Source organism: Belonocnema kinseyi, chromosome 3 (assembly GCF_010883055.1).
Source record: "Belonocnema kinseyi isolate 2016_QV_RU_SX_M_011 chromosome 3, B_treatae_v1, whole genome shotgun sequence".
NCBI lineage: Eukaryota > Metazoa > Arthropoda > Insecta > Hymenoptera > Cynipidae > Belonocnema > Belonocnema kinseyi.
The window spans coordinates 75,567,345-75,594,939 of record NC_046659.1 but is presented as its reverse complement, the minus strand read 5'-3'; the positions used below and the strand labels follow the sequence as shown (position 1 = coordinate 75,594,939).

At 29.2% G+C, this 27,595-nt stretch overlaps 1 protein-coding gene across 1 annotated transcript in view; it reads left to right on the top strand.

The window, feature by feature from the left end:
* The first annotated feature begins 12,735 nt into the window (after positions 1 to 12,735).
* Positions 12,736 to 27,595, top strand: part of LOC117168672 (elongation factor 1-alpha) — a 32,889-nt gene continuing 18,029 nt past the window's right edge. Inside the window, exon 1 of the mRNA XM_033354339.1 lies at positions 12,736 to 12,847. The gene's annotated coding sequence lies outside the window, so the exon portion shown is untranslated. The remainder of the gene's footprint in view (positions 12,848 to 27,595) is intronic.

The following is a 27,595-nucleotide window of genomic DNA, read 5'->3' as shown; positions in this document are numbered from 1 at the left end:
TAGAAACTTTGAAAATGAGGGCAAGTGGAAAATGTTCTTAAGTTTATAGAAAAAATAGAGAAAATTTAAATTTTAAAGAATCACAAATTTAAGCGCGCCGAGAGCGCGCCACTTTTGGTTCTAGATCTGCGCGTTAGCTGTTTGTATCTCAACTATATTTTTTGCAAAGACCTTTTAAAATAAGGGCCAAAGCATCAACAACTGTAATTTGGCGATTGTACATTCTCTTTTGCTAAAGCTCTTTTGGCTTTTACGAACACATTCTCCTCGCGTAACTTGTGCTTTACACAAGATTTTGCCAAAAATGCGAACTTTTCTACATTATGCAACACTATTGTATCAATTTCATATTGCGTTTATTTCTGTAACTTGGCCTGGGAGTGCTTGTTAAGATATTGTAAAATAAATCACACATTTTATTTATCATGTTTACTTTATTATATGTTCCTTATCTTGCATTGATTCTAAAAAATTGTGGCCTAAATTATATGTATATAATTTAGGCGAACATTTTTTTTGAGTAAACTTTTATTTCAAACAGCCTGTGCTGTTTTTCCAGAAAATTGTTTGTTTTGTTTCCAAATGTATTTTTATAACAAAGGTTTATAACAAATTTATAGATCTGTTTTTGGTTGAACAACTTTTGTCTATGAATTTTTTTCGACTCTTGAGTGATTTTTCCAAAAATTCAATTTTCTAGTTTTCAATGCTATTTTTTACGATTAAAACCAAAACAACGCATTCTATCGAAGAAAGATTTGTACCAACATTGTAGCTCTTTTTTTAGTGATTTAAAATTTTAGATATTAGAAAATAGTTAAATTTTCAAACGAGAAAAAACATTTTTTTATCCAGTTAAATTTTCAACAAAAAAGTTCTTTCAACCAAGAAATATTTGTTTTCTGCAATCGGTCATTTAAAAATAAATTTTTAGTCTGAAAGGCAAATTTGTAGACAGAATGGTTGAAACCTCAATCCAAAAAATGAATTTTCAACAAACAAAAATGGTTTTCAAAGCAGAAAGATAAATTTTCACCAGAATAAATAAATTTTCTATCAAAAAGCTGAATTTCAAAAATTATAAGTTACCAACAAAAAGTTCAGTAGTTGTATTTTCAGATATTGAAATGAGTTTTTAACCAAAAATCAAACGAATTATCAACAAAAGAGTTAAATTCTTCAAACAAAGAGTAGAATAAAAAAATTATTTTTAATGAAGCAGTTGAAATTTTAACAAAGCAGTTGAATTTCCAACCCAAAAAGATAAATTTGTCTCTTAAAAATTAAAGTTTTTAACTGAAAAGATTTCCAACAAAATTGTACAATTTTAAAGCCAAAAAGACAAATTATCTACAAAATGGTTTAATTTTGAGCCTTTAAGTATGGTATTATAATAAAAAAATTATCGCAATTTTGTTAAAAATTCATTTGTTTATAACGCTGTACATTGCAAACGGTTTCTCGTGCGAAAAAAGTACCAGGTTCAAAATAGTATTTTGTGCTACATTTGCGGAAAGCAGGCAGTTCCAAACGAGTGTGAAGTTATATGTACGAGCCCGAGACGAGTCGAAGGGGGAGATGTAGGCGAGTCGCAGGCGAGTTGGAGACGAGTCGTATGCGAGTTGGAGGCGAGTCGTAGGCGAGTTGGAGGCGAGCTGTAAACGACCCGAAGACAAGCCGGAAACGACCCGAATATTAGCAAATGGCAAGTACTGTAGACTACACAAGAGTTTCAACTGCCTACTTTTAGCTCCTGTAGCACAGAATATTTTTTTTAACAAAGGCGAGAAATTTTCAATTTGTGAAACAATAAAAACCAATTTTTTGAAAATGTATGGTAATTTTTCGAAGTTTATGGTAAAATTACAAAATTTACCTCAAAATTCCGGAAACTTTCGGTAAATTTGTAAATTACCGAAAATGTATAGAAATTTAGTGTATCCGAAGTTTTTTGCCAGAAATTCAAAAATTTCTGAAAATTAATGGAGAATTTGCTAAATTAAAAAAATTTCCTAAAATTCATGAAAAATTGGCTAAATTTCTAAAATGTTCAGAAATTTATGCAAAATTAGCTTATTACCGATAATTTCAGATATTTAAAAGTTTCCAAAATTTTCGGTAATCAATCGGTAATTTATCAGTCATTTATGGTAACTTATCACTTCAAGTATGTGCAATAACTATTCACAACTCACAATCAGTCTCTCAAGCGTCAAATCATAATGAAGTGAGGTTATGATTTTGAGAGGCCTGGAAAGTAATTCTGACTCGAAATGCGCAAGCGCAACGGCGAGAAAATGTAAACTTACTCCAAGAGCGCAAGCGTAGAAGCTAAAAAAAGTCTTTTTGTAACTGCTTTTCACCACGGTTTCGGAATTGGTCACTTCCCTGACGCAATAAATGCGTCGAACATCAAATATTACGTGCGTGCGTTAGAAAAAAGTTTTATTTTTGCTCAGCAATGTTAAAAATTATTTTCTATATTTTTTGTTTTTAAATTATAAAATTGTTTAAAAAGATTGTTTAAACAAAAATTGACCTATATTTCGAAAACCTGCCGAAGAAGTCGTAATCAGGGGCTTTTTTGAATCTTTTTGTTTAACAAAAGATTTCTACCAGACATGAATCTTTAACCATGAAGATAAATTTTCTACCAAAAAGACGAATTTTCAATTTAAAAATATCGATTTGTTACCAAAAGCTGAATAGATACTATTTCAATGAATTATATTAAATTTAAAAAAAAACTCATTTTTAACAAAATAGTTACATTTTCAAAAGATAAGGTGTATATTCCACTAAAATGATTTCTCTTCAACAAAAACATGAATTCTCAACAATTGAGTTTAACATTTTGACCAAAAGACATTTTTTTCACTAAGAATATTAAGTTTATAATTTTATAAATGTCTTTTAGAATAAGCTTATCTTATCGAGTATTTAGCACAAGTCAAGCAAAAATGAGATTTTAAATTCATCAATCAATAATTTTTGGCAAGATTTTTTTATTCAGAGTTTAAAGTAATATTGTAACCCTTTGAGGCTCACTCGAAAATAATAAAATTAAGTTTTATGTTATGTAATAATTAGCTTAATATTATATACATTAGAATTTCGCTAGTCTAAGCTGTGAAAATGTAAAACGGTCAAGTCTCCTTCGCATGGCTTTGTTCCAGATGAACATCCGGTCAGTTATAGTACTTGCAGCCATACATCTTGGTCATGACTAACATTCTTCGGTACTGTGCCAACTACTAAATCCTAAGGAATTTTTCGATGGCCAGTGCAGCTTCACACTAATGTCATTGACTCTCTGCGGACTTGAATGATCTTGAAAACTGAATGTTCGAGCGTTTCGAAACACTAATCTATGTTCCTAACAAATATTTTCCTTTCGTATGTGCTTCCGCTCCTCTAGTCTAAAATAAGCTAAGAATATCTATAAGATAAATATGTTTTTCTATGTGTTTTAATCATCAGAGACATGAGCTGCTTAACATAAAAGAAAACCCCAATAAATTTTCTAAAAACGTGAAATTTATTAACAGGTCAGGAAACTCCAGAAGGTCAGGGAAAGTCGGTGAGCGTCTGGAAAAACATGACACAGTTAAAAATTTTTCGATAAACTGAATTTGAAATTAATTTGGATTATTTTATTGAAAATTCAACAATAATATTACAAAGTAATTTTTTTATTGAAATTTCAACTGTTTTGCTGAAAATATGAATTTTTTTTGCTAAATTTAACTTTCTGCTGAATTCAACTTTTTTCGGCCTAACAATGAAATCTTTTTTTGGCCTAAACACAAAATCTTTTTTGGCTAAAATATCAACTATCATATTTTTATTATTAATTTATCATTTATGACTGAAACTTCAACTATACCGTGTTCAGTTAAACATTTATCTTCTTAAATCAAAAATTTGTCTATTTAGTTAAAAATTCATTTTTTTGGGGTAAGGATTTATAATTTTAGTTGTTAAAGATTTATATTTTCGGCTTAAAAACTCAACTGTGTTGATTTTAGTTAAAAACGCATTTACTTCGTTGAAAACTCTTTTATTTTTATTTGTCCAAATTAATTTTTTTAAGTGAAAAAGTAAGTTTGTCATTTTTATTTTAAAATCTTAATTTGGACTTGTGAGTTCCGAATTCATTTGATTTGCTTAAAATCGACTTTTTTTAAAATTTGAATTCTTCTGTTTTATAAATTAATTAAAATTCTGATGAAAAATTGAACTTTTCCATATTAGTTTTACATTTATTTTCTTTAGTCGAAAATTCAACTAATTGTTAACAAATTCATTTTTTTTTTGGTTGAAGATCTAGCTAATATTAATAGTAAAAAAATTATCTTTATTGAAGAACAAGATTATCGCAGATTCTTTAGCAAGAATATTTACTTTTCTATTAAAAATGATGCCATTTTGTATTACCACTTTGTCAATGGTTAATGCAATATTATTAAATCAGATGATTTATGTAAAGAAGAAAAAGATTTCTATAATAAAGAGGTAAAAGTAAATATTAAAAGTGCAATCGATTTAAGTTATGATACTAAATATCAGAAAGGTGAGAAATGGCTTAACGAAAGAAAAAAGAGAATCACATCTAGTGTGACAAATCAATTTTTAACTTACATAAAGAACACAAACCCTGACTGGTATAACAAAATAATGAAACATCTTAAAAGATAATTTTCATGGGTCACCAAGTACTACCCATGGTATTAAAAATGAAAATAAAGCAATAAAGTGCTACGAAAGAACTACCGGTTACTCAGTAATGGAATCCGGATTACTCGTTCATCCCATTGTGCCATGGCTTGGTTATAGCCCTGATGGTATTATTGTTTATAGTCACACAATAGAAATAAAATGCCCAGTTAAAGGACAAGAAAAGACAGCGAATGATGTACTAGATGTATTATATTGGATTGCCAAAGATTCGGAGTCACTGTACTACTTGAAACGTAAACAACCAGGTTATTATTGCCTGGTTCAGTTGGGCATGTTCGTCACTAACTTGAGGAGCTGTGATTTGGTTGTCTACTCATCATTCGATGATACCTGCGCTATTGTTAAAGTACCCTACGATGAAAAATTCATTTTAAACAGTATTCCGAAATAAAAATTTGTGCACTTCAAACATGTGTTAAAACATATTGTTAATTTGAGAGAAGAAAAATCAGTAAGAAAAGGACAAATTCAACTCAATGTAATGCAACGAAAGGCATTATTAAAGAATATTACAAATCAATGTCGCTAAGGCTAAACTGAGAAAAGTGACTATATATAAGAAAAAATGTGTTCGTACTGATTTGACTATATCAAAGAAAAACTGTGATCATATCAAAACATAAGTATTATTTAAATAATTCAGAGTTATAAAGAAAAGTTATGTTGACTATATCAAAGAATAAATGTGATCGTATCAAAACCTAAGCATTATTTAAATAAATAATAGTCTCTGGCGGACCGAAGGAACCGAATGGAGCCTCTGCAAGATACCCGTAAAGACCCCATTGGGTCCCCATTCGGTTCCTTTTTGAAACCCACCAAAATCAACGTTTAAATTGTTGAAATTCGGATTCTACGTTAAAATTCCCTATTGAAGGTCACGGAATAATCGCAATAGTTTTTTTTGCAAAGGTAAAAAGTTTTAAAAAATATAAGACGTATAACACCTGTTGACTGCTACACTTCAAACGCATCGTCTGTAAGTAGCAGGAACCGAATGGGGACCCAATGGGGTCTTTACGGGTAGTTTGTAGAGGCTCCATTCGGTTCCTTCGGTCCGCCAGGGTGATACAACTACCATCAATCACTCTTTCGTGTATCAAACAGCTGGCACACTTCTTCAAAATGATTTTCACAATTGACTGATCTATTTTGTTAATCTGTCCAGAAACTTCATCAGTACTTAGTATTCCACTACCTGCTTGCAATGTATTCTGTGCTGCTACTTCATCATGCAGTGGATTTTCAATGAAATGCTCATCAATACTTCCTGGTGCAGAGACTGTCGTCAACTTGATGGCACCGTCAATAGCCAAACTCTTATTCACAAGGTTTTCTACAGAACTGAAAAAAACATCATTATTACATTCACATAAATTTTTATAATACTACTAACCCTGGCGGGCCGAAGGAACCGAACGGACCCTCTACAAATTACCCGTAAGGATCCCCTTGGGTCCTCATTCGGTTCCTTTTTAAAAAACTAAAATAAATCAGCAAAATCAGCTTTTAAATTGTTGAAATGCAAAAAAAAAGTATTGCGATTACTCAGTGAGTTTCCAATAGAAAATTTAACGTAGAATCCGAATTTCAACAGTTTAAAAGTTGATCTTGCTGGTTTTTAAAAGTTTTTTTAAAAAAGGAACCCAATGGGGTCTTTACGGGTACTTTGTAGAGGATCTATTCGGTTCCTTCGGTCTACCAGGGAAATTATAATAGAAAGTAAATACTTATTACTTTTCACGATTAGTGTTTTTAAGTATCACATTTGGAATAAACTTTGATTTTTTACAGTTTAGCATGGATTGATTATTCATAGTTGATGGAACAACTATTTTTTTTAACCTTCCGTTGTTTGCTAGAAAAAAAGCAATAAATTATCTGCCTGTGCCTCATTTTTAATCATTATAGTCATTGCTTATGTAAGTATTATTATTTTCTCACTTGGTAAATAATCCTCCTTTTTGAAATGCTTGTTACATACAAAAGTATTAGGTCCAGGTTTGTTAATTATGCTTATACTCTTAATCCATTGGACACAAATGTCGGGTATATTAGGTAGTCTGTATAAAATAACACAATTATCACAATTTTGCTTAGAATAAAAAACATGAATTCTGCAATGTTTCAAATCCGTTATTTTTATACTGCATTTAATTCTGTAGTTTAGCCGCAAGGGGCGCATCCCATCGCTTAACATGGCGAATTGCGAATACAACTATTTTGCTGAAAATTCGTTTTTTTGTACTCCAACTGTTTGCTCTTTAAAAATATTTTTTTATGAATCAACTGTAAAATTTTCTTATAAAAATCCATTATTCTGATTGAAAATTCAACCAGTAAGTTAAAAGTGAAATTAACTTGTTAAAAAACCTTTTTATAATTCAATATTTAAGTATCTTGCTACTAATACCTTTTTCAATTAATTTTTTCACCTAAAATTTAACTATTCCATGCTTGCTTCCAAATTAATGTTCTTTAGTTAAAGATGTAAGTATTTGATTCAAAGTTCATTTTTTTGTTGAACATTCATCATGTTACTTAAAATATTATTTTTCAATTTAAAATTTAACCACGCCATTTTTTGTATTAAATGTATCTTTCCTAATATAAATTTAATTTTTGTGGTTGTAAATTTTGTTTAGTTGGCTAAAAATTAATTATTTGAACATTCTTTTTTTTCACTTAAAATTAATTCTTTGAACTGAAAAAGTAACTGTTCTATTTTTGCTTAGAACTTTATTTTTTGCTTAAAAATTTTAATGGGTCTTTTTTGTGTTAAAAATAATTTATTTTGGTGATCACTTCATATATTTACGAAAAAATTTAACTCTTCTGTTAAAAACGCATATTTTCGTATGAAAGACTCCAATGTTTTGCAGAAAATTTGACTTTTGGCTTGGAAATTTGTCACTTTGCATGAGTTCTTTTTCCGTGCCAATTTATACGTTTGAGTTTTATAGTCAACAGTTTTTTTTAAATATTCAACTTTTTGGAATTAAAACTCCACTTTTTACTTAAAAATTTATGTCTGTTGGTAGAAAATCCTTTTTGACTGGAAAATAATTTTTTAAATTGAAAATCCAACTTTCTTGGCCAACATTAGTCTCTTTGGGTTTAATTCAACTATTTTAAATAAAAAGTAAAATACCTTCTGATTGAAAAATCAACTATTACACTTTTCGTTGACTACTAATTTTTAATCGAAGATTCATCGCTGATGTGGAAAATTGAACTATTTTGTAACAAAATAATTCCCTATTTATAGATAATTATTGGTTTGAACTAAAGATATAAATATTATATTCTTGGTTAAGAAATTGTCTATTTGAATTAAAAACTTATATATTTGGTCAAAAATTCATGTATTTTAAGTGTATGATCTCTTGTGAAAATATGTAAGTTTAAACTAAAAGTGTTAAAAATAACTTTAACAAAATTTTTTGCATCAAAGTTATTGCTTTTTTATGTGCAACATTGTTTTTATGACTCAAAGATAAAATTTATAATTCTCAAGGAAAAATGAAAATTTGCCTAAGGAAAAGTCAGGGAAAGTCAAGGAAAGTCAGGTCATTCAGAAATTTGGATTTTATATAGCGACCCTGTTAAGGGCATGTGATACTTAGAAAATTGTCGATTTTACCAGTTTTAGGTTCCGACGGCTTTTTTCTTTAATAATCAATATTTTGTCTTAAAAATTTGAAACAAAATAACGATCATGCTAGCGGACGTCCACGCACACTTTTTTTTGGTTTAATTCAAAAAAGTTTTAATTTAGCAAAATCTGATTAATTTGCATAGCGCTTAGGAATTAGTATCGATATTACCACTTTTAGGTTCCGACGGCTTTTTTCTAGAATAATAAATATTTTGTCTGAAAAATTTGGGAAATGATAGCGAACATGCTAACAGACGTCCCCACACACTTTTTTTATAGGTTAATTCGAAAAGTTTTAATTTAGCAAAATGTGATTAATTTGCATAGGGCTTAGGAATTAGTATCGATTTTTTCAGTGTTAGATTCCCCCGGCTTTTTCCTAAGATAAGAAATTTTTGTCTTCAAAATCTGGGAAATGATAGCGAACATGCTAACGGACGTCCCCACACACTTTATTTGTGTTTTTTTTTCAAAAAATTTTTTGATATTGCTAACAACGTATGTACATTTGGAGGTTATGTGTGTTACAATTCTCCTGTGCATTACTTCCAAATTACACAATATTTTTGGCCGAAAACTTTGGACTTAAAAATAAACATAGTAACTAATATCCTGGAACTCACCCTTTTTGCAGGCAATCAAAAAAGTTTATTTCATAAGTAATTTCCAGATTATCGGAAAGGCAGAGATGAAAAACGACGTAACCTCAAAATAATACATATGCATAAAATTTTTATTTAGCACAATAAATTTTTTTGTTATTTTCCCTCAAAAAAGAGTCCGGGGACGTCTGTTATGATATTTTATAGCATTTTCGAATTCAGTTTTTAAACATTTTCATTTTTGTGGAAAGAAAGCCGGGGAAACTGTAAGTATCACATGCCCTTAATGCCTTAAAATGATAATTCTTTCAACTATATTGGGAATGGTGGCCTACCATTTCGCCACCTGGTGCCGAAAACCTGAATTAGAGAAAATAGGTACACTTTTAAAGATTTATTTTGATTTTTTCAGAAAAGTGTTTTTACGATAGTGTTGTTAAATAGAAAATAACGATTGAATACGAAAAACAAATCTTCATTAAAAACAAATAGTTTTGGATCGAATTTTTATCTTATGCAGTGAAAATCACATTTTTGTCAAATATATTTTTAAAAAAACAATTATTTTACTATTATATGTAAGTTTCAAAGCATTGTTAGTTGAAAAACTTTAATTAATGTATGTAGCTGCAAATTTCATCCAGATTATAAAAAAATACGAATAATAGACGATTTGAATTCAAATACGAATTCAAAGCTAACTTTTAGATCAGATTTTTAAAAAGTAAATATTTCATGTGTAAATTAAATAAAAATGTACTTTGAGTTCATTTTTGCTTTAAAATAATTTTTCAAAAAGATTTATTTTTATTATTCAAAAAATACTTCAAACTGCACGCAAAATCGTTAAAAACCTATCATGCTCAAAATAAATATAATCTTCAAAATCGTACCTATTTTTTGTAGTTCGGGGTTTTCTCGCTAGGTGGCGTATCGCAGTTTAACCATTCCCAATGAATGACATTACAAATTGGAAACTACGACTGTAAAATCTATATTTAAGACAGGAAATATTGTCAAAGACCAAATGGGCCATATGGAATTTGTCTACGACAAAACATAATTTAAAAGCGACTTGCGTCTGTTTTCCAGATATTCTTCGCCAAAAATATCAGAAGCACGTCAAGGCTCTAAAATTCATCAAAATAGCTTGTCGTTAAATCGTCAACAAATCATATAATCATAACAATAATTGTGAGTAAATAAGTGCCTCTACAGTTCTGAATTGGAACTCGATCTCAGACACGTCGATCCACGTGCTATTTTAGCGCACGCGAATGATATTCTTAGATTTGTCAATCACGTTTTTGGATTTCAGTGAGCGGGAAATGTTTATTATTTGTGAAATGTTTTCACTTTTTTTATACTGCAGAAATTATTCACCACTTTGCAGGACAGATAAAAAATTCTCAAAAAGTGAATTTGGAATTTAGAAAAAAACTGCTTCCGCGATACGTCAGTGCAGAATGGAGGTCTGGAAATTTAGATTGAAAAATCAGGCCTGAGATTGACAAGAAAGAAGTGGGTGGGCCCTGATTTATTGTTCGAGCGATCTTTTAAAAAGATCATAAAAATATACATATATAAACTGTTTAACGACAGATAATGTATTGTTATTAATTATTATTACTATTGTATCTTCGAGGATAAAATCTAGTCTTTAGAAAAAACTGACCAATAAATTAAGTAATATTTTATGCAAAATTGTGAACAGCCCTTATAAAAAAATATGATAAGAAATCCAATGATTTCTATCCAATTTCTATCAAGAAATTCCTATGATGAATTTCCTATCATTTGTGTAATTATATCAAATATATTACATAAAATCATTTGACAGAAAATGATGATAGATAATTAACACTGAACAAAATAATACCCAAATGCTGGAACAACTAATGTGAAAAGTAGGCAAAGATCGTAGAATCGACTTACTTTTCACGGGAAAAATCTGTGAATTCGTTTGATTTTTCTTAAAAACGCTTCAAAATTAATTAAAATCTATGCAAATTCTTTGTGGTCTCTTGTAATCCTCTGCCACATTTGGATATTTTTTTTAAACGATTATATTTTTTAACCCTTTTTAGGTTCCTTCGAATTTTTTGAAATAGGTAAAAATAGTTAGAACACCTTCAAAATAAAATGAATTTATGTCGCAATGAAATATCGCCCTTGAAATTAAATTATTTGTATTTTCCAAAATTCTTTAGAAATCATTTTAAATATTTGAAAAATGCTACAGAATTCTTTCAGATACCAAAAAATTGGTCATGACACTTTAAAAGAAGTTAAAACCCCTTCAAACTTGTTAATAACTTTCTTTATAAAATCTCAAAAATCAACTAAAATAATTAGGAACCAAATTTGTCTAATAAAACCCGTTAAAATCCCAGAAATACCGCAAATCTCTTGAAATCCAAGAATATTCAATAAAATTCTTTAAATCTTATGAATTTAATTTATCTCTTTGAAATTCCTACAAAATTCTTCAAAATCTCTGAAAATTTTTGACATACCTTATAAACACGCAAAATCCCTGAAAATATTTTTTCAAAGAAGAATCCCTTGGAATTTTATTTCATTCTATTTATTTTTCAATGTTTGGAAATCCTACAAAGTTCTCTGAAATTCCTTAGAATCTTTTTTAATTTTTAAAATTCTTTGAAAAGGTTAAAATGGTTTGAATTTTTTAAATCTATAAAAATCTTTGATATATTTGAACTCTTTGACATTTCTTCAGAATTTAGAAGTCTCTCTTTTCCACATCGTTTTTTAAGTAAAGTGAATAAATCAATCATTCGTTCGGGAATGGAGGAACATTTTTTTCTCTTGAAGTAAAATGTTTCTCAAATTTGGATGGTGATAAGAAAATCTAATTATTAATTTGAGTATGAAAAAAGAGTTTGATTTTTAGCTAACTAAGTTGCTAAAAATCGATCAAAATAAGCTTCATTCGAAGATGTAATGTTATTCCGAGAAAATCGAAGGAAAGTATTGTTTTCGTTCGTGGCGATTTGGTTTGACAGTATATAAAAATCAATTTTTTATTGTATTTAAACTTGCTTTCGAGATACCTAAGATGTAGATCTAAATTAATACATTTTTGAATTCACACTTTAAATTGTTACCTTTCTAATTATTCAATTGGTGTTTTATAACTTTAACGCAATACAAATTTAAGGAATAATATTCCACTTCTAAAACAGTAGATTTATATTTATATTTACGAATTATACCTTATTTATAATCAAGAAGTTTATAACACATTCGTTTATCATTTTAAACAAAATTTCCCTATTTTACAGAATTTATGAAAACTAGTCCTGGAAGCTATCCAGCCTCCTCAACACTCTTTAAAAGAAATTATTAGTTTGAACATTGAATGTATTCCTACGAGGGCAGTCCAAAAATAAAACACGTTATAGCATAACTCAAAGTCAGAATTATTAAAAATGTATGTGCCTCCTCCAATCAAACACAAAGGGTTAATAAATAAAAATGTGATATTTAGGAGAGGCTCAGCGCCTCTGCCACCTGTAGATAAACTATAGTTTCTGAAACAATTTATAAAATCAATTAGTAATCAAATTTTCTAACTCGCAGCAAAAAATCAATCCAATTATGTACCAGATTGACATTTTTTATTGTTCCTCCCTGTACGTTATTGGCGAAAGTGAAGACGGCCATGTTTTTTGGCTCATGCGCGAAGCCAGAAACCGGAATCCACATCGAATGGCATAAGACACTCGGTTCTGTGGAGGATTCATCGCTCGTGAATCGTGACCTGAGCCAAGAAAAATATCATCAACCCCCGAGAAAATCTTCCAGTGATTTCGTCATTGAAACGGTGAGTTTGAAAATTTTGATATCAAAATTAAATTAAGGTGGTGAATTCTTTTTAACAGGGTTGTTTGGAAATCAAGACTTGCCGGTTCAACCCTGCAAGCCGCCGCATATTGATTTCCCGGCCTGTCAGACCTTTGCTCTCTCTTTACCTCTAATTCTCCCTCTCTCCTCAATCACGAATTCAATTGTCGGTAAATTGTAAAATTGATTGCAAAAATGTAGGAAAATAGAGCTTTCACAATCGAGATGAGTTTGAGAATTAGAATGACCTTTTTTGACCTTGTAAATGATTTCACTCGGGATTTGGGGTGCTGATTGTTCAAGCCAGTGAGAAAGCAACTTGCACTTTTTTGATAAGAGATTTTTTTAAATTGTTAAGATAATAAGTCGGTTGCTAATCGTTAAATATTCTTAGAGTTAGGTTTTGAATATTTAAAACGTTATTTTAACAATTTAGGGCAATATAAAATAAATTTCAGAAAAGGAGATTTGAAAAGGTGGCTTTGCCTTGGTTTGTGAATCGATAATTTTTGTTTTTGGGAACAGATCCGTACTAGTCTCGATTTGATGAATATGGCGGTGAACGTATAAAGTCGGGGTCGGAGTTTAATGGCCTCTTTATGTACTCTCGCTACATATGATGATAATTCCAGGTAAATTGCGTCATAATCAGGGGAGGATATTACATTACTCTTTATATACTACTTTCATAAGAGAAATCTTTTAATAAAGACTAAAGGATTATCCTGAATTTAAGCGGTCCTTGAAATAAGTAGTAACGGTTATTTACGGCGCGACCAAGTTCTTTGCTTTTAGAAATAGATATGTAAATATTCGTGAGGCACTTTTTTTTTAATTAGGATATTTTTTCAATATTTAATGCAAATTATATTTCTCTCAAATGAATTGTATAATAAAGAAGGAATAATATTTCAAAGAAATCCTTGAAACAAGTACTAGAATTGGTCATTTTATCAGCCAAAGTGGTGATCGATACTATCGACAAAATAATAAGTATTTTTCCTCTGGTTATATTGAGATAAAAAATAAATGATAAAATCAATTTTCTTTATTTATAGTTCAAAACAAATTCGCCAAATAATATTTCATTGATTTACAAATGTCATGCATAATTGTTACAATTTTTAAACAGAATTAATTTAAGCCAAAAAAACTTAGGTGCGTCATTTTATAAAAGATTTGTTCCTTTATAAATAATATTACAACAAATATTATAGTCTGAAATATTATTTAAAAATAGTGTTATGAAAAGAGGTCAGTTCAACTATTACTACGTTGACTCCTTTTTAACTATTTATTTTTCAACTATCGTCAGGTTAAGCCACATTCTTAAGTGTTTGAATTCCAACGCTTGTAAGCCAAACCTTAAAAAAAATGAAAATTTTCGTTTATCTGTCATGTCTCTGTTTTGAAGATCTAATGAAACTAAAATATATGTCTGAATTGTTATTAATATTTGACACTATTTATTTTAAATAATTTACAAAATCAAAAATTCTTCTGTAAAATGTCTTTTGATTTCGTTAAAACCACAGACTTCATGTTCTAAAATGCTTTAAAAATAGTCCATCTTTTTTATAATTCATTTATTTGTTTAATAAAATATATATTTCACACACACACACACTACATAACAAAACAAAAATTATTCAAAATGGTACATTTTCTTTTAAATTTAATTATGTTGGTTTAAAATAAACAATTTTCGACAAGATACGTTATCAAAACTTTAACTGGCTGCAGAATTTAAAAATCTTCTACGAAATCTATATGTACCAATTTTTGGTGAAACCATTCTATCTATCACTACCTAAAATTGCACAAAATTTTGTAATGTTCTCATGTCAATTTCTGGTACAAAGGGTAACTTAAATTATAATTGGCAAAAAAATTACGAATCTCCTTTCAAATCCAATATTTTTTATAAAAAATACAAATTTCGAAAGAGAAACTCTGATATAATTCAAAATTGTTAAAAAACGCTAAATATGATTTAAACTCTAATTTTTTTGTTCAAGAATATCAATTTTTGATGTAAAACGCCAAATTGTTCGGAAGATATTTAAAAATTATAAATCTTCTTTAAAATGTAATACATTTCTCATAAAAATTTCAATTTCTGACAAAAAACACTTAAGCAATTAGTAATATTTCAAAATTGTACATTTCATTATTTCAAAACACTTTTTAAAAATTTGTGTTTTTAACCAACCACAAAAAAATTATTATGTGTTATTTTTGTTTTCACATCCTTATTCCTAGAGTAAATCGCGAACGTAATCTAAAACTATTAAAAGTAGTGAGTCTTTCAAATCGAATAATGTATGATTAAATTGAAAATATACATCATTTCGTAAAAAATAAAGTCCTCAAAATCTTTTAAAAAATCAAGCCGACTACAAACTTTATTTTTACTTCTTTTATCTTTATTCTTTATTTACTTTTACTTTATTTTTACTTTATTTACTGCTACTTGCACGGCTATACTATTCTTACTTTATTTTGACCTATACCAATTTCCAGGTGCGTTCCGCTAGCACCTCCACAACGGAATTTCAGTATTTTTTTATGCCATGCTATAATATTGGGGCTCCTTTGCACCGATGCCGATTTTTGGATTCTTTTAGTTTTGTCAAAAAAACGACTTTTGAGTGAATGTGCTGGCTGCTAGCACCTCCAGTACAGAAAATGTAAAAAATTGAAAAAATCAACAGCGCCAGAATTTTAGGCTTTTTTGAGCTCTTAAAAAATGCAATAATTAAATTCGAAAAACAACCCCTATCTTCTTAAAACAGCACTTAAAATTAAATATGCACCTAAACTAAATGTAAGCATATCTGAATTTTGGGCTTCTGTTGTCTCTTCTTGGACACCAATACCGATTTTTGGGCTCTTTCATTTTTCTAAACAAAACCGGACTTTTAGGTGGAGGTGCTGGCCGCTAGCACTTCCAGTACAAAAAATTAATAAAATTGAAAAAATAAACAGCGCCATAATTTTGGGCTTTTTTGGGATCTTCAAAATTCAAAAATTAAATTTGAAGAAGCAACCCCTATTTTCTACAAACTACCCTTAAAATAAAATATGCGCCTAAAAAAATGTACGCATACAGGAATTTCGGGATTTTTTTGGCTCTTCTTGGGCACCAATACCGAATTTTGGGCACTTTTATTTTTCTAAAAAAAAACGGACTTCCCGGTCGGAGGTACTCTCCGCCAATACCTCCACTAGAGCAAATTAAAATAATTTAATCAACTGCGTCAGAATTTTGGGCTTTTTTTGGACTCTCAAAAACTGCAAAAAATTATTTTTTAAAAACAACCCCTGTCTCCCCAAAATTCCCCCTAAAATAACTTACGCGCCCATCCTAAATGTAAGAATATCCGAATTTCACGCTATTTTTGACCTTCCCAAAACACTCACAAATTATTTCAAAGAATCAACCCGAACCTAAAAAACATATGGAAAGGAATACCTAAACAAAAAGATCTGGAATAAGTGCGAGAAACCATATACCGCAGGTCTGAGGTATTTTTGTGCTAACCAAAAATATTATATTATATTTTCCGAAAATACCTTATAACACTAACGACTCCTAACTGAAAATAAAGATATTAAGCAAAATCCAAAAATGTATATAAAATATATATGTATGTATGTCAATGATTTTTCAGGGTTAAAAAAACACTGCCGAAAAAATTCCAAATAAAAAAATATAATACTATTCTTGTTCAAAAAACTCTTAATTCTGCCTTCAGTCCCACAGTAATGATGAAAAAACTAATTAAAAAAACACCACTGATGCATGTAACCAAATCTTGCTCGGCTCTCTTCAAACAAAAAATCCATTAACACTTCAATTAAGAATGAGTAAACGAGTACAACGAACACTTTCCCAAAAGTTTTGTTTATATCCTCATCTCCAAGGTAACATTAAACAACACTTAAAAAATACCCCTATTATATTTAATGCACCAAATCTCATCCTCCATCTGCTAAAACCACCAAAACAAACTCAAATTCAAAATAACCACCCAAACAACTTGCAAATACTTTAGTTTAATCAATCTATCTCCAAGGTTATATTCCACATCAGCTATTCAATGCTCGTATCACATAGGAACCTAGCCTCACCTTCCATCAATTAAAGCGGTAAAAAATACTTGAAATTAAACATAATCACCACAGGCACCAAGCTTCTAGTAGATTTTTCACCCTCACAGTAACAGTCCCAAACCAAAAAGAACCGCCCCTATCAAATTTCATGAATCCAGTCTCAGTTATCTTCAACTAAAACTGCCACAAACTACCCCTATCACATTTAACGAACCAATTCTCACCTTTATTAGGTATATTTACCGTTTAGTTGGTCTTGGAAATCTGTGTGTAATGATTATGTTTAATTAGAATAATTTCTTACCTTTTCAATCAATGAAAGGTGAGATTTTCATCTTTAGATGTTATAAGGGTGGTTCTTAGGGGTTTTGAAATGTTACATCTTTTTCTTCAGGTAGTTAAAACGAAAATTTTGTTGCATTTTTTAAGAGCCTAAAAAAAGCCCAAAATTGTGGCACTGTTTATTTTTATTATTTATCGAATTTTCTGTACTGGATGTGCTAGCGGTCAGCACCTCCATCTAAAAGTCCGGCTTTTTTTAGAAAAATAAGAGAGCCCGAAAATCGGTATTGATGTCCAAGAAGAGCCCAAAAAAGCCAAAATTCTGATGTTCTTACATTTAGTTTAGGTGCATATTTAATTTTAAGGGATAGTTTTTTTTAATTTCATTTTTTTAAATTTTTAAGTGCCCAAAAAAGCCCAAAATTCTGGCGCTGTTGATTTTTCAAATTTTTCAAATTTTCTGCACTGGAGGTGCTAGCAGCCAGCACCTCCAACCAAAAGTCGGCTTTTAGAGAAAACATGAAAAGCTCAAAAATCGGCATCGGTGCCAAAAAAAGCCCAAAAACCCAAAATTATGGCATACAAAAAATTCTGAAACTCCCTTGTGGATGTGCTAGCGAAATGCACCTCTAATTTCCGACAACGAACGCATAAACAGCCTGCATATTTTAAAAATTACTATTTTTCTTCAAACCCCTTTGGGTTTTCAATGCAATTCTTCTTTAAAAATATTAATTTGTAACGAAAATCCTTAAAATAATGCATACCTTATATAAAATTTTAAATAATTTATTTGATTATTTTATAGTTTCAATTTACCGAGCCAGATTATTAGAAAGCGCAAATGTTTCTTATTTTACATAAGGTTTTCTCCAATTTTTTATCTTAAAAGGAATTACTTTTAGATTTCATGTTCCAAATTTCAAATTCATATAAAACAACAAGAAACCAACAATGATTGTGCGATTTTTAAGATAAACCGTTATATAATTTTTTTAGATAGTATACCACCTTAAATTAATCCAATTTTAATTTACGAAAAGCAGCAATAACGATTCTTTTATAATATCAGTTTTTCAATTTAACAAGCAGCTGTGAAAAATTAACTAAATTGCAATAGGAGCAGATTCATACAAAAAGAATAGTAATCGATCCTATTAAACCCTTTCATTTAATTTTTATTGAACTTATTAAATATAAAAAACGCGAAGCAGATGTAATTGTTTCAAAAATAGATTGCTGAGTGGATTATTTCTATAAGCAGGTAAATAGAATTCATGGTAATCGTGGGTTAGATGGTAACATGTTCGGGTTATATCCCAGCATATTTTAAAAGCCACGTTTCTCGTCAGGACTCGAACCGCAGCGCCAGCTCTTGTATAAGCGAAGGCAAGGAAATAACGAATAAAAATTACCGTTTCTTAATGGATGTTTCTCTGTCCCGCTAAACTAAGAATGTCAAGTTAATTTTCTTGGAAATAAAGGTGATCGGACATTTTGAACCGTTTACTTTCATTTGTATTTAACTTGCTTTACATTTTGTAAATCAGAAAATTTCAAACGAAAATTTTGTATGACAAAAGTGACAGATTCACTATTTTGTATGTACGTGATTTGGGAGTTGTTTGGGCATCCCCTGAAAATTTAAACCATAAAACACACTTTTCTAAACAACCTAAAACCACGGGAGGTTTTTTAATATTCAATTGGGTTATCAAAAATAATCTAAAATTAATGTGATCAACATGGCCTGACAGGGAAATTTTTTACGTTTATTATAAGAGCTGTTTTACGTTTTAATGCAATAAAAATATGGACCTATTTAAACATGCCCTTGAATTGTTTTAGCAGGTTGTATTTTTAAGATTCATTATTAACCCCAATATTATACAATAAAATAAAAGATTGCGGTTTTCGTTTTTCAAAATATCAATTTTCTTGTTTGAATATTTGGGGGATGCTTAAATAGCCCCATAAATAGTTTTAACTACACTCCATGCTAGGAAACGTTTTCCACGTTTACCTTAAATTGATTTCTGACACCAAAACTATCATTTATTTTAAATAGATTCCTGAACCTAATAGTTTAGAAAAAATCTACTGTGATTTTCTTTACTAGTAAATGTCGACTTTCATCTTTGAACATTCAGGGACTGTTAAAAACCCCTTAAAAAACAATAGGCCAATAAAAAAATCTTTTGTTTTAAAGCAACCCTTAAAATAAATTTACCAACTTTTCATGCTATGATGTGTTTCCGGCGTTCATTGCGAATTTATTTTCGACCCTTTTAGCTCAATCAAAAATCTATGTAATTTTATTTGTGCGTAAGTGACAATTTTTTGTTATACTAGACTATTATCTGCGCGCGCTAACTTTTCTACTCATTTTTATCATTTACTTAATTTTCTCATAACAATTTATTTGTTGAAATTTTCTGGATACTTAAATTTTTGTTCACATATTACGTAACGTTATTTTAAACCATTTTACCTTCCCACACCCTAACTGCAGTTACGTAACATTTTTTCGTATAAGTTTAAAAAATGTAATGGACGTGTTGTAAATAAAAATAGATATTTAGAATAAAGTGCGATATAGAAATACATTAAACAATATTTAGACGTAACACAACAATGCTTTTTTGATATTTTTTTAGTTTCACACATTTAAAAATTATTTACAAGGAAAGAAGTATCAGCAATTTTTTTAGAATTATATAAATTTTATCATATACATAAGACGAGTAGGAAACATTTTTAAATATTTGAGATATTTGAAAAAAGTATGTAGAAGATTTGAAAAATATATATTTTATTTTGCAAGATTTTAAAAATTAGTAGTAAAATTTTAGCTTTTTCAAAAGATATTTAGGGCTTTTATAATTTCAGAAGAAATGATTAATATTCCGCAAATTTCCGGAAATGCTTCCAAGGTTTGAAATATATCTGTAGAGCGGGTTGAAACACGGTGTTTGCATCCCTAGGGTTGAAACATTTTGTCTATGATCAGGGACGCGGCGGGGGATCCAATACTGGGGGCGGCTCCTAAAAAAAAGGTCATCGGAAACAAGGAACAACTGTTTCTAAAGAGTATTACGTAAACACATGAGATGTATTTAATACATGACCCCCCCCCCCAGACTGTCATAACATTTTTTTTAATTTAAAAAAATCAAAAATTCGAATTTTAATCAAACAAAAAATTATGAAAAATAAAACATTCTGTTTCGTCGTCTAACTATGAAAGCTACAAAAAAGATTAATTAAAAAAGTTGTGCATTAAAAAAATACAAATTGGTTAATTACGTTCTGATAGGATGCGTACTTTATGTTTTATTCATAAAAAACAACATGAAAAGTAAAAAAAAAATTGAATTTCTGCGGCAATAGAAAAAAAATACGGAAATAATAAATGTACGAAATTTATTCACTCGCCAAAGAACTTCCCGGAGCAAAATCCTAATACTCGGCAATTCCTTCTTGCATGCTCTGTCACGAAAAATAGAGTTCTGCGCGAGGTTGAAGAGAGCTTTTCAGTCCTCGTTTTCCTCGAAAACACTCGAAAATTGCGTATTCGGAAATAAGTAGGCTTCCGCGAGCATTAAAGACAGTTTAGCGAGCACTTGTAAAACATTGAATATTTGTTTGAAATCTCGCTACGTGCTCGCTCAATACTCTAAAATCATCGGCCAAACTCGGTTTGACAGAGCACGAAGAGAATTTTAGGATATCGCGAAGGCCTCTTTAATGCTCGCGGAAGCCTACTTATTTCCGAACTCGCAATTTTCTAGCGTTTTCGAGGAAAAACGAGGACTGAAAAGCTCTCTCCAACCTCGCGCAGAACGCTATTTTTCGTGACAGAGCATGCAGGAAGGACTTGTCGAGTATTAGGATTTTGCCCCGGGTACAAATTCGTTATAAATCATTTTTTATGGAACGCGTTGTTTTTATTTTAAGCTTCGTTTCAATCTTTAAAAAACATTGAAAATAAAAAATTACATTTTTTTTAAATAACAAAATAGTTTATTTATAGAAGGCAAAGTCTTTAATTTATAAAAACCAGACAGTGAAAATATGTATGTTTCAATACCCATGCATTTAATGAATTGTAATAATATAAATTGATTGAAACCATACATTTTTCAGGGTAGCTGAGAATAAAATTTAAAGAAAACTAAGGAACAAAAATAATAAATTATTCATTATAAATCAAATTTGTACTTTATTTTGCAATAACTGAATAAGCAATCCCGGGCCGAGATACAAAAATAAATTTAATTTGCAATCACCAAATCACAGTTTTTTCGATGCTTTGGCCTTCAATCTTAAAACTTTTTTACACAAATGTTGAGAAGTACAAAGCCCGAGAATGCAGCGTGAAGTAAATACATTATCGAGCATAAAGCGCAGAAACGAAAAGTCGCGCACTCATATACATAGACTGCAAGTTTTCAAGTATTTTTGCCACGAAGATTTAAGTCTTGATTTAAATAAATAATTCATAATAGCAACATTAAAAATCACAAACAAATTTTAAAATTATAATAAATTAACAATTATTATAGTAAATTGTAGCAAAATATTGTAATATTTTAAAATTTCCAAATAATGAAGTATATTCTTTAATCCGAACTCTTGAAATGTGAGCTAATAACTTGTTTTAGAGAAAATTTCAACTAATAACTAGTCATTTTAATACAAAAATTGAGTTTAAACTCAACAATAACTAAAATAATTAAATACAGCCGATAGTTAGTCGAGATTTTGTAAAAAATTAAATGACCCGTGTGGAAATAACCCCATTTGGTCCTATTACAAGTCGGGCACTAATCGGAAGCTAGTCGGGTTATTAATTTTGACAAAGTACCCAGTTGGGGACTAATCGGGGACTAGTTGGGCTTTTTGTTGTCAAAATTTCAGTCGGGGCCTGGTCGGTAGTTGGTCAAGGGATAGTCGGGTTTTTTTGTTCACTAATTTCCGTGCGGGTAATCTTCAGGCTCTGGTCGGAAGCTAGTAGGGTTCTGATCGGGTTATTCTTATGTTTGACTTTTCGGCGAGGTTTTATCAAATGAGGTAATATCTAAAAAAAGCGTAATGATTTTTCTATTCTAAAACACTAAGAATATATTTAACAATAAGTTTACACCGTTTTTTGGACAGAAGATTTATTAATAATAAATTCATCTCACACATACTCAATAAATAATTATTGAGCTAATAATTTTGTACGAAAATCAACTTTTTATAAAAACAACGATCAAAAACTTCAAAAAACTTCAAAAGAGTATGCTAGTAGTAAACTATTAGGAACGGTACAGTTCAGATTTCGCTACCACCTTCATTTGAGTGTTGCGGTTCTGGACTGGTAGCTTTAAAGAAAATCCGCAAGGGCGAGACGTGCCGCCTCTCGCGCAACAGAAATGACGCATCGAGAATTTAAGACAGCAGTCCACACGTAACGAAGTATAACTACCTGGAGCAGAGACTACCGTGACCAACATGGTGGTTACTTCAGAGTGAAGCTCTTCCATTGCTGCATTCCAGCTGAAGTTTTTTTTTAAATTAATATTCCACAAATTTTGGGGAATTTTAATCACATAAATTTATGCATTTTTAAGCATAGGATATGTTCCCTATTAAATCTTTGATAAATTTTAGCACTTTTAAATATTTCAAAAAAATGTATGGAGATTTCCGTAAATAACAAGTATTTTGACAACCTTTAGGAGATGTTCCACAAATTTTGGGGAGCTTAGTTAATATTCCATGCGGATCTATTATCATATAATCCCTAATAGTACCCGATCAGGCCCCGACTAGGATAAGTCGCGTCTCCTGACTAGCCCCCGACTAATATACCGTGACGCGACTGGTCGGGGGCTAGTCAGATGACCCGACTAGCCCCCGACTTTAAGTGGGGTCGAATGGTCGGGAACCAAACTAGTTCCCCATTTGAATTTCTACACGGGGAGTTGCCCCCTTTCATGTTCGTAAGCGAAAATGAAATCATGCTTTTTACATTAATAAGTTAGTCTGGAACCTCCCTCAAGGCACGTATAGGCGTCATCGAAAGTTAGCCTATATGTAAAAAATCAATATATTAGCGGGTGGCCATAAAAATGAATTTAGTTGCCCCATACATTTTTGATAAATAAATATATTATGGATAGCATCGGAAACCAATGAATTAAAAATTTTGTAATGATGTTAACCAGAATATTTCTTTCCCTTTTACTGTTTCAATATGAATAATTTACTATTCATTTTGAAAAAATATATATTATATTTTTCCTTCTCTTGACGCCCTAAAAAATTAAGTTTTCCTAAGTGTAAATTAAATCCGGGAAAATGGAAATAATAGTCTTAAAATCCTCCATATTTTTTTAAAAACAATTTTGAAATATTTAAAATTTAAAATTATTATGTCAAAATAAAATATCAACTGCGCAAAATTTTCCCATAACTGTTTAAAAAAATTTAATCTCAAAATCTTTCGAAATTATTAAGACGCTTCTATTATTCTAATTCTTAAAATAAGTTTTTTCAATGATTTTATTTTACTTATCTCTTTAAAAATTAAAAGAAAATTACTCAGATGTAAAAAAAGAAAACATTTTTTTCTTTTTAAAAACTCTAGAATTTTATTATGGTAGCAAAATGTTAAGAAAAAATGATTGCACAACATAAAATACTTAATTTAAGAAAAAGTTATAATTGAATCTTTATTTGGTTCGATGTTTTGAAAAGACTAGTCATCTAACAATTAATTGATTTTTTCATAAATGATAACATAAAAAGCATTAAACAATCATTTTCATTCAAACATAGAAATAATTTATCATTCATTTTTGCAATTTAGTTTTATTGGTAACTTTTGAAACTAATTTCAGAAAAAAATCAAACGTATTTCCATATGATTTAAAAACTCGAATGCAAATAGACATTTCAGTACAACAGAATCATTTGAAAAATTATCTAATTGAAATAATATAATTGCAAATATAAATTAACTTTTAATATTCAAAATATGTTCCATATTCCATTCTAGAACCTTTAAGTCAATAATTAAATTATGTTACCTCAATTTCAGGAACTAAGTTTCAATCTTTATTTACTTAAATAATCAGACAACGTTTATTAGCCAATAATCAATTGACCATTTTACAGAAGAAAAACCATTAAAATATAATTCCATTATAAACATTTTATTTAATATTAAACTTTTAAACTAATTCTAGGAAATGTCACTTTTAGTAGAATCAGTTCATAATGAATTAATCAGTTCACAAAATAAAAAACATGGAACAATTATTTTCATCGAAAGATTCAAATAATTCTTACATGATGTGTATATTCTCATTTAAAATTTGAAACAGTATTTCTATACGTCTAACTTATTAATAACCTTTCTCACTAATTAAAACCAATATGAAGAGAGTGTGAAGAAAATTATCAGTTAATAATCAATGAAATGGTTCATAAGATAAAAAGCCTCAAATAATTTGTTTCACTGATTTTTAATTTTATTTACGAAAATTTCATTTTTTAGTGACTTAATATTAATTTGTGGAAAAAAAGAAAATATTTTCACGTATACGTTTGAAAATTCAATGAAAATATTAATCTCAGACCACCAGCACAATTCCTAAAAATTACTTAATTGAAAAAGAGGTACTTTAAAAATAAATTGATTTATATTATGCAAATCATATTAAATGTTCCATTATATAACCTACAAGTAAATAATCAATTTATTTGTTACTTATATTACTTAAATTTAAGGTGATAAATTTTAATCTTTATTCAATTTAATGTTCTAAAAAAATATTCAGCTTATATCAATGAGTCATTTTACAAAATAAGAAGCATTAAACTATAATTCTCACTAAAACCTTTAAATAATTTTTAGTTAATACATTTTTTTAGATTTGAACTTTTATTTCTAAAATTTTTCTTTATTAATAAAACCGTAAACTAATTCCAGAAAATGTGAGATTTTGGTAAAATCAGTTGATAATTAATTAATCATTTCACAAAATAAAACGCATTACACTATTATTTTCATGAAAACATGCAAATAATGTTTACATTATATTCTTATTCAAATTTGTAACTGGATTTCTCTACATTTAATTTATTAATAAGCTTTCTAACTAAGTTAATAAATCTAAATACTCATTTCACAATATCGGAAGCACTATAAAAAATTATATAATAACAATACAAGTATTTAAAAGAAAAAACAAACTTTTATTTCGAAAGTAATAGCTAATATTTAATTGCATAACCTGAGAGGAAATAACATATTTATATTACTAAATATTAAACAATTTAAATCCAAACTTTATGTACTTTCATATTTTATTTTTTTTGATTAAATTTTAATTTATGTTATAATATTATTAAACTTAATGGTTTCACAATATATCTATTAATTTAATAATCTTTTATATTATTTAACGAAATATATTTTAAGATAAAATTTAAAATAATATTCCTGTAACATTGAATAAACCAATTACAAATTTATTGAAATTATAATTAATTTTAAATTTGCTAATAATTTTAAAATATGAAATATGATTATAATATTATTTTAAAAATGATAAGCATGTATAACATAATATTATTAAGCTTTATAATTTTCAAATATATAAATCATGAAAATATTATTATTATTATAACTGCAACGTGAAAAAAAATTTTTTAAAGACTTAATGATATAAAATTTAGAATTAATATAGCTCCAATATTAAATAGTTAATAGATTTTCATTACATAACGTTAAAATAAAAATACGGTATTATTTAATTTTAATATATAAATAACAAGGTTTTTAACATTAAATCATTAACATAATTGAAACGTTAATATAATAAATTCATTTAATTGTAATTTAGCTAATAATAACTTTGTTTTAAAAAAATTTTAATTATAATTTATATAATAATATTATTAAACTTAATGATTTTGCAATATATCTATTAATTTATTAATCGTTTATATTAATTCAAACAATGAAATATTAAGATAAACTTTAAATAATTATTTCTGTAACATTGAATAAACCAATTAAAAATTTATTAAAATTATATTTAATTTTATTTTGTACATAATTTCAAAGTATAAAATATAAATATAATATTATTATAAAAAGATAAGAACATTTATAACATGATATTATTAAGCTTTATGATTTGCAAATATAAAAATAAATAAAATATTATTATAAATAAAACGTTCAAAAAAATAAATAAATAAATATATATATATATATATATACACGAGGTGTGTTCAAAAAGTAAGGTGACTTTTTAATTTTCGTGGGCTACGTACATTCAAGTTTTAAATGTTTTGTTTTGTTGTGTTGGTACACTCGTCACGATCATATGTTTACAGTTTTGACTATATAGCTCGTGATGTTTTTCTGGCAGAGGCGTCAAAGGTTAGAAGGGTTTGGTGTGCTCGGCGATGTTCTTCTTTCGAAAAAAATGGAGAGAAGAGTTTGTATTAAATTTTGTGTGAATAATGGAATCCAGTGCTCTAAAACCCTTGAAATGTTGACAGTTGCATACGGTGAGTCTACTCTGAGTAAGAAAAATGTGTATAAGTGGTAAAAGCTGTTCCAAGAAGGCCGAGAGGATTTCGAAGACGAACCTCGTCCTGGACGTCCCAGCACAACAACAGATGAAAAAGTTCAAGCAATGGAAGAAATGGTGTTGAAAAATCGCCGAATTACCATCAGAGAAGTTGCTGAAGATTTCGGCATATCGGTTGGCTCATGCCATGCTATCTTTTGTGACGTTTTGGGCATGAGACGTGTGTCAGTGAAATTTGTTCCAAAACTGCTTAATTTTTATCAAAAGATCCATCGCATGACCATCGTTCAGGAGATGTTGAATGAATTCAATAATGATGCTGATTTTCTCAAAAGGGTTATAACTGGGTATGAATCGTGGGTATATGGTTATGACATCGAAACTAAAGCCCAATCGTCTCAGTGGAAGCATCCTGAGTCTCCAAGACCGAAAAAAGCACGTCATGCCTCAGCCTCCATGTTCATCGGATTTGGCCCCCACTGACTTTTTTCTTTTCCCAAAACTGAAGAGACCCATGAAAGGACATCGATTTTCAACGATTGAGGAGATAAAAACTGCATCGCTGAAAGAACTCAAGGCTATACCACAAGATGATTATCAGAAGTGCTTCAATGATTGGAAAAAACGTTGGCACAAGTGTATTATATCTGAGGGGGATTACTTTGAAGGGGACAACACAAATATTGAGGAATAAATGAATATTTAAAAAAACCATAAAGTCAACTTACTTT